Source organism: Glycine max, chromosome 14 (assembly GCF_000004515.6).
Source record: "Glycine max cultivar Williams 82 chromosome 14, Glycine_max_v4.0, whole genome shotgun sequence".
NCBI classification, from domain to species: Eukaryota; Viridiplantae; Streptophyta; class Magnoliopsida; order Fabales; family Fabaceae; genus Glycine; species Glycine max.
Window position 1 is genome coordinate 21875374 of NC_038250.2, and position 7981 is coordinate 21883354.

Here is a 7981-nt window from a genome sequence, read left to right on the forward strand (position 1 = left end):
AGAAAAAAATTTCCTACGCCATTTTAAGTTGGCCATAGGCCGGCTGAGGTCTCCATCATCCAAAAAAAGTGATTCTGTCAAAAGTTTTTTATTTTTCAAGTATTATTCTCTTATTTTTCTTAACTTATCATTTTTAGCTTTTATAGTTAGACTTCGAATTGCCATTTGAAATTTTTTGTGCTATCTTCTCATCATTTTATAAGGTTGCTCACAAAATTTCAAGTCATTTGGACATCATTTGATGGTAGCTGTAGTGCAAACCTACATTGTTACTTGCATAAGAAGGCAACTAATTGTGCATGTTGAATTTAGTGTATGACTAGAGGAAATCCATCTGACTTACAACCCTTTGATCCTGAGATAGATATGACATTTCATAGATTAGTTATACATCATTTAGTACCTTTTGAGCATCCTGAGCATTCTGTTATTGGTGATTTTGAGCATTATAGTTTTGAGCATTCTGATTTTGAATATTCTGAGAACATGGCACACCCTCCACCCCGTGAGAGGACTCTAAGGGAATTGGCTGCACCTGATTTCACCTACAACAGCTTGTGCATCCAATACCCTGATGAGGATGTCCCATATGCTCTTAAAACTAGACTAATCCATTTGCTTTCAAAGTTTCATGGCCTTGCAGGTGAAGACCCACACAAGCATCTGAAAGAATTCCATATTGCCTGCTCCACCATGAAACCACCAGATGTCCAGGAGGATCACATATTTTTTAAGCCCTTTCCTCATTCTTTAGAGGGAGTGTCAAAGGACTGGCTATATTACCTTGCTCCAAGGTCCATCACGAGCTGGGATGACCTCAAGAGAGTATTCTTAGAAAAAATTTTCCCTGCTTCCAGGACCACGACCATCAGAAAAGATATTTCAGGCATTAGAAAACTCAGTGGAGAGAGCCTATATGAATACTGGGAGAGATTTAAAAAATTATGTGCTAGTTGCCCTCACCACCAGATTTCAGAGCAGCTTTTCCTCCAATATTTTTATGAAGGACTCAGCAACATGGAGAGAAGTATGATAGATGCTGCCAGTGGTGGAGCCCTTGGAGACATGACCCCTGCTGAAGCCAGAAATTTAATTGAGAAGATGGATTCCAAGTCCCTGCAATTTAGTGCCAGAAATGATGCTATTGTCATTAGAGGAGTGCATGAAGTAGCCACAAATTCATCTTCATCGGGTGAGACTAAGAAGCTTGAAGGTAAACTAGATGCCTTGGTTAACTTGGTTACCCAACTGGCCATGAATAAAAAATCTACACCTGTCGCCAGACTCTGTGGTTTATGCTCCTCTGCCGACCCCACACAAACTTTTGCCCTTCTGTGCAACAACCTGAAGTTTATGCTGCAAACATCTACAACAGACCTCCTCAACCTCAGCAGCAAAATCAGCCACAACAGAACAATTATGACCTCTCCAACAACAGGTACAATCCCGGGTGGAGGAATCATCCCAACCTTAGATGGTCGAATCCTTCACAACAGCAGCAATAGCAACAACAACCTTATTTTCAAAATGCTACTGGCCCAAGCAGACCATATGTTCCTCCACCAATCCAGCAGCAACAACAGCAACAGCCCAATAAACAACAAACAGTTGATGATGCAATCCTCCCTAGGAAATGATCAGTTACCAGAGCCATGAGCAAGAGGCTCCAAGAGCATTGGGCTAGAGCTGATAAAGAAGGCCTTAGGGTTCTAATGAACCTTAGGGTAGATTTTTGAGCCCATGGGTCAAGGTTGGGTCCACTCTTCTTTGTAAATATTAGAATAGGTTTTTTCTTCTTCTTTTGGGCCTTGTATTTTGGCCATTCTAGCAGTATAGGGTTTTAGCCTTGTATTTCAGGGCATTTTGAGTAGTCTTTGTAGTATACTTTTTTTTGTATTTTCATGTATTTTGTCATGGGGGTGAGCTTAGCTATTATAGGGGTGTGTAGCTAAGCTCTAGCTTCTCTTCTTAAAGAGGTGAGCTTAGTTTTTAGATTGGTGTATGTAGCTAAGCTCTAGCTTCTCAAGGAAGTTTTCTCAAAGAAGCTTCTCAAGGAAGTTTTCTTAAGAAAGCTTCTCAAGGAAGCTACCTAGTCTATAAATAGAACCATGTGTAACACTTGTTGTAACTTTGATGAATGAAAGTCTTATGAGATACACTTCAAAGTTCCACTTCTCTCCCTCTTTTATTCCTTCAATTTCGTGCTCCCCCCTTCTCTCTTTCTTTTCCTCCATTAAAGCATCCTCTTCAAGCTTCTTATCCAAGGCAATTCTTGGTGGTGAAGCTCCTTCTTCCTTGGCTTATTCCCTAGTAGATGGTGCCTCCCCTCTCCTCTTCTCCTTTGCCTTCCGCCGCATCTCCATGGTGTAAAATCACCATTGAAGGACCTCATTGAAGCTCAAAGATCCAGCCTCCATAGAAGCCCTACAAGCAAGCTTCCATCAAGTGGTAATCAGAGCACAAGAGCTTCAAGTAGGTGCTCCTTAAACCTCCATTAATTTTTTTGCTTTACCTTCTCTTCCATTGTTGTTTCTTCATTTTTTTTCTCCATGTATTTCCTCACATGTCTTGTGCTAAATGTTTTTAACATGATTCGTTAGAGTTTCCACCGATTAAACTTGCTATAGAAGCTAGATTTGATTTCCTATGGTTCAAATTTCTTGTTCGTGTTCTTGAACCATGAATTGTGTTGAGTTTAGGTTCCTTTGAGATTTGTCTTGTTATTTTTTGTGGCTGAAACCTAAACCATAAAATTCTTACAAAAATATTAAAGTAGAAGAAAACCTCAAAAATCTAGAGTGACTTGTTCAACTATTGTAGTTTTGTCATAAAGTCATGTCTAGTCATGAAACTTGTCACATAAGATTTCTTATGTTGTGCTGAATTTTATTTTCTTGTTTCTTTGTCTAACTCATTTGTTCATGAGTGTATGAAATTCTTTTAGCCTATTATTTGATTTGAGTCAAATCTTTCATGTTAATTAGTCCTTAACATGTTCATGCAAAATTCTTAGAGAGTCTTTGATTGTGAACCTTTTCTTGAACTTTTAGGTTTCCTTATGATTGTGTCTATTGTGAATTTGAGTTTTGGTGATTGAATTGCTGGCTGAAATGTTGATCCTAAGTGAATATTGAACTCCTAAAACTGTGGTAAACAATCCTAGTGAGTTCAACATACATAGGAAGGTTGAAAGTAAGCCCAAGGCAATCAATATACCATGCTTAAAAAAAAATCGCTGGTGCTGGCAGCTTGGACATACAAACTTGTAAAAATTACTGAGAATTGGTTACTTCGAATTTTGAGCTGAAATTTTTACTGAATTTCTAGACATCTGGAAAAAAGTTATAAAAAAAGAACCAAGTGATTTGGATAAAAGGAAAAAATACAAAAATCACACAAGTTGGCAGGAAAATCAGTATCCAGAAAAAAAAAGTGAAAGGGAAGTGTGCTTGTTGTTTTGGCTCAAAATTTATTCTATAATTGGTGCCTATGTTATACCAATCTTAGTTCAAATTTCAATTGAAAATTAGTGTGAAACAAGTGCCAAAGCTAGAGGTTTGTTGAGTCTTTTTTTTTAGTTTTTTTACTCTACTCTAGAGCCATTCTAAGTTTCTCTTTGAGTCCTAGCTTGCTTCTATGTCCTTTTCATTGCTTTAATTGTTGAATAATCCTTGAAAAATTGTCTTGTTAAAACTCCATTGGTTTAGCTTTCATTTCATTTTTTTTGGTCTTTGGTTATTGCTTGTCTCTTTGTTTCCTTGTTTGTGGGTTGCCATATAGGGAATTGGAAGGAGGATTGGTGCCATCCCTTGAAGAATTTGAGTCAAGAAGAAAGGGCCAACCACCTTAAGAGCTATTGGACTAAGAAGCACTCCAAATTGAGTGAATCACCAAAGAGAGAACAACCACCAAAATTGAGGACCGTTTTGTAATTTTGTAATTTGCAATTTACTTACCTTCATTGCTTTCAAGTTTTGTAACAAAAAGGCCTTTCATTGGAAGTGTGTTGGGAGCCTCCAATAGGTTACCAAACTTCCATTTGTGTGTAATAATTTTAGGCAATTTTTCCTTAGGATAGTGAGTGTTTTGTTGGGAACCTTGAATGTGGTCATCCAAACACTCTTAGGATTCGCCTAGTTTACATTTCTTGCTTACTTTCATAGCTTATTTCTTTACCTTCCATTGTCAAACCGCCTAGATAGCTTTCTTTTACCAATTAGTTTTTTACCTTATCTTTCACACCTCTTTTAGTGTTTATTTTGGCTAGTTTCAACCATAGTTTCTTTTACCTTTTGTTTTCAAACCTCCAACAAGAAAGAACCACAACTTAGAAACCAACATGAGTCATCATTCAACTAGTGTTAATGATGAGGGTACTAGTCATAAGGACCCTCTATCTAGAATCTTAGATGAGTTGAGTTCTCTCAAGTTATGGAAAGAAAAACAAGAGAGAAAAGAAAAAGGGAAAAAAGAGTGGAAGAAATAAGTCAAGATGAAAGAGAGAAAATAAGAGAGGAAGAAAGAAGAAAAATAATAAAAGAAATGAAAAAAAAGAAAAACATGCCTCCTATAGTAGTCATGACTCTTGCAAGAGTTTAAGTGAAGAACTTAGCGACTATTATAGAGGACGCCATAGTTCACATACTAAACATCACTCCCGAAGAAGGGAAAGGGATAGAAGGCCTCAAGAGGTTAACATTAGTCTTCCATATTTCCATGGAAAAGATAATGTTGAGGCCTACTTAGATTGGGAAATGAAGGTTGAACAACTCTTTGCTTGCCATCATATTAGCGAAGAGAGAAAAGTTCCATTGGCTACCCTTAGCTTTCAAGGGTATGCCCTCTGTCGCAACCTACCCTTCGGCGGGAGGGCGACGCGTGACTCACGGGATGCGTGTTCCACGAAAGGAATATGCGCGGAGTCGCCACCAACGTTTATTTGAGGAAAACGTCGGAAAAACCGGAAAAGACGCGATCTACGAACTTTTAAGTGAAAGGTTCGGGAGTTGTATTTACGCACGGGGAAGGTATTAGCACCCCACACGTCCGCCCCAAGGGACGGCAGCCTTTAATCGAATGTGCAAACATGACTTTGATTTTTTATGTTCCCTTTTTATGTCTCTATATCCTTTATACCCTTTTTATATTTTCTCTTTTTGTGGTCGACAAGGGTGTTTCCCTTTGCTCCTACGTATTTCTCAATTTGGGATGAGAAAATCAGACCTACGTAGTTCTTTTTTTATCAAGTGATTCTTTTTTACTTTAAGAGGTGATCATTTTAAGGCGTTGGACCTTAAAAATGATCCATTTTACTTAGTGAGAAAATGAAATGACAAACTTCAAAAGCCTATTTTTATGGACGAGCTTGACTAGGCGAATTGATTTTAGCCTTTAGTTTCACTTTAGTTATTAATCAATTCGATTAAGAATGAGAAATCCCAAAGAGAAAACGTCCGATTGATTTTCCGCTTTATTTTACTAAAAGATGTCTTTTTGATTATTATATTATTTTTTACCTCTTTTTGATTTCCGACGTGGTTACGGCACGACCGAACGGTCGGAATTTATTTTAACCGAAGTTAATGGATAATACAATTCAAACGTTCGGTGGAAATTTATTTTATTTTTAATTTAAGCGAGAAATGACTTAAGTAAAATGGCTTAAGCACGTCAACAGGGGGTATAAAAAGTAAACAAAACGAGAATAAAAATGCACGAAACACAATGTGGACCACTACGGGTACATAGAATGAATCGAAAAGCTTGGTTCGAGGTACTTACCCGTTGAAGATCGAAGAACGATGAAGAACGAATGAAGAACGTCGAAGAACGGTTGAAACCTTTGCGAAATTCTTCACGGAAAACGTTACGGAAACGTTTCGGAAGCGCCTCGGCTTAGATTTTCTTCACGGAAACGATTTTTCCAAGCAAATTCGAAAGAGAGAGAAGTGCCAAAGGGGCTGAACCCTTTTCTTCTTCACTTCCTCCCCTATTTATAGCAAAATAGGGGAGGTGGTTGCCGCCCAGCTCGCCCAGGCGAGCCAGGTTGCTTCCTCCAGAAGCAACAGCCTTCTGGAGGAATATTCTGGAGGGCCCAAGTGGGCCTGGGTGCTATTTGCACCCCCATTTTTACTAAGTACATCCCCCTCTGCTGTTTTTTGGTGATTCTTTTTTCGTAAAGTTACGGAAACTTACGAATTTCGTAACAATACTTGTTTTCTTCCCGTAACGTTACGGAACCTTGCGGATTACATAATCATCCCCTTTTGACTTACGGAATGTTACGGAACCTCACTTAATTATGCAACGATGCTTCCATTTGATTTCCGGTGTCACGGAAACTTACGGATTTGCATCCATATTTTTTTGGTTTTTCGGCATGTCCTGGAATTTCACAAATTGCCTAATGATGGATGCCAAGCACCTCACAAGGACCAAAGAAAGGTCGCATGTCATCAAGCAAAGGTCCCCGGACGAAATTAGGGTATGACACCCTCTATTGGTGGACTTCCCTTGTTAGGGAACGAAGGATTCATGGGGATCCTCCTGCAGAGTATTGGAATGATCTTAAGAGTGCCCTTAGGAAGAGGCACATTCCCCCTACTATGAAAAGGAGCTTATGGACAAGCTCCAAAGGCTTAAACAAGGAAGTATGAGTGTTGAAGAATATAGACAACAAATGGAACTACTCTTTTTAAGAGCTGGACTTAGGGAGGAGGAAAGGACAAGCATAGCGAGGTTCCTTAGTGGGCTTAATATGGAAGTAAGGGACAAGGTTGAACTCCTTCCATATAGGGACCTAGATGAACTTGTCCAACTTTGTATAAGAGTGGAACAACAACTAAAAAGAAAGTCTTCTTCAAAATGTTATGGCTTTCACTCTTATCCAAGGAAGGACCAAGCCCAAGGAATTTTGGGGGCTACACCTTCAAAACCCAAGGAAGAAAAGGGTAAGACCATAGAGAAATACACCCCTAAGACTAGTTCCCAAGAAAGGACTAGCAACATTAAATGCTTCAAATGTCTTGGGAGAGGTCACATTGCCTCTCAATGCCCCACAAAGAAAACCATGATTATGAGAGGTCAAGATATTTATAGTAGTCAAGAGGAAACTACTTCTTGCCCTTCCTCTAGTGGAAGTGAAGATGAAGTAAGGGGTGAAGAGTCTAGTGAGGAAGTCTACCCCCATGAAGAAGGTAACCTCTTAATGGTTAGAAGGCTCCTTGGAGGTCAATCTTGTGATCTATCTCAATCCCAAAGAGAGAACATATTTCATACAAGATGCAAAATTTTAGATAAAACTTGTTCTCTCATTGTGGATAGTGGATCTTGTTGCAATTGTTGTAGCACAAGATTAGTTTCCAAGTTGAACCTCACTATCATTCCCCACCCAAAACCTTATAAACTTCAATGGCTCAATGAGCAAGGGGAAATGATAGTTAACCAACAAGTGAAGGTACCTTTATGCATTGGGACATATAAGGATGAAGTTAATTGTGATATAGTTCCCATGGAGGCAGGACATATTCTTTTAGGAAGGTCGTGGCAATTTGATAGGAAGATCATTTACAATGGCCTAACTAATGAGATTACCCTCACCCATCTTGGCACTAAATTTGTGTTGCATCCTCAAACACCTTCACAGGTGGCCAGAGATCAACTAACTATGAAAGATAAGAGGGATGAGGAAGAAAAAGTAGAAAAACAAAAGAAAAAGAAGGATAGTAAGGCTTTGTCTTCAAAGGCCAAGGGGAAGGAAAAAGAGGAAAAGGATTCCTCCAAGAAGATTGTTAAGAAGGAAAATCATTTTGCAACAAAAGGTGATATTAAAAGAGCACTCCTTCTTAAACAATCTTTCTACCTTCTCCTATCAAGGGAAACATCCCTTAGCACTACCACAATTCCTACATTTGAGACCTTACCCCCAAAGGTCCAAGAACTCTTACATGAATTTGGTGATATATTTCCCAAAGAGATACCC

General features: G+C 38.8%; 1 non-coding gene across 1 annotated transcript; it reads right to left on the reverse strand.

Moving 5' to 3' along the window:
* Positions 1-864: 864 nt before the first annotated feature.
* Positions 865-971, reverse strand: LOC112999410 (small nucleolar RNA R71). Its single transcript, XR_003264597.1, has one exon. It is a non-coding gene; the product is annotated as a small nucleolar RNA R71 (small nucleolar RNA).
* Between the last annotated feature and the right edge of the window lie 7010 nt (positions 972-7981).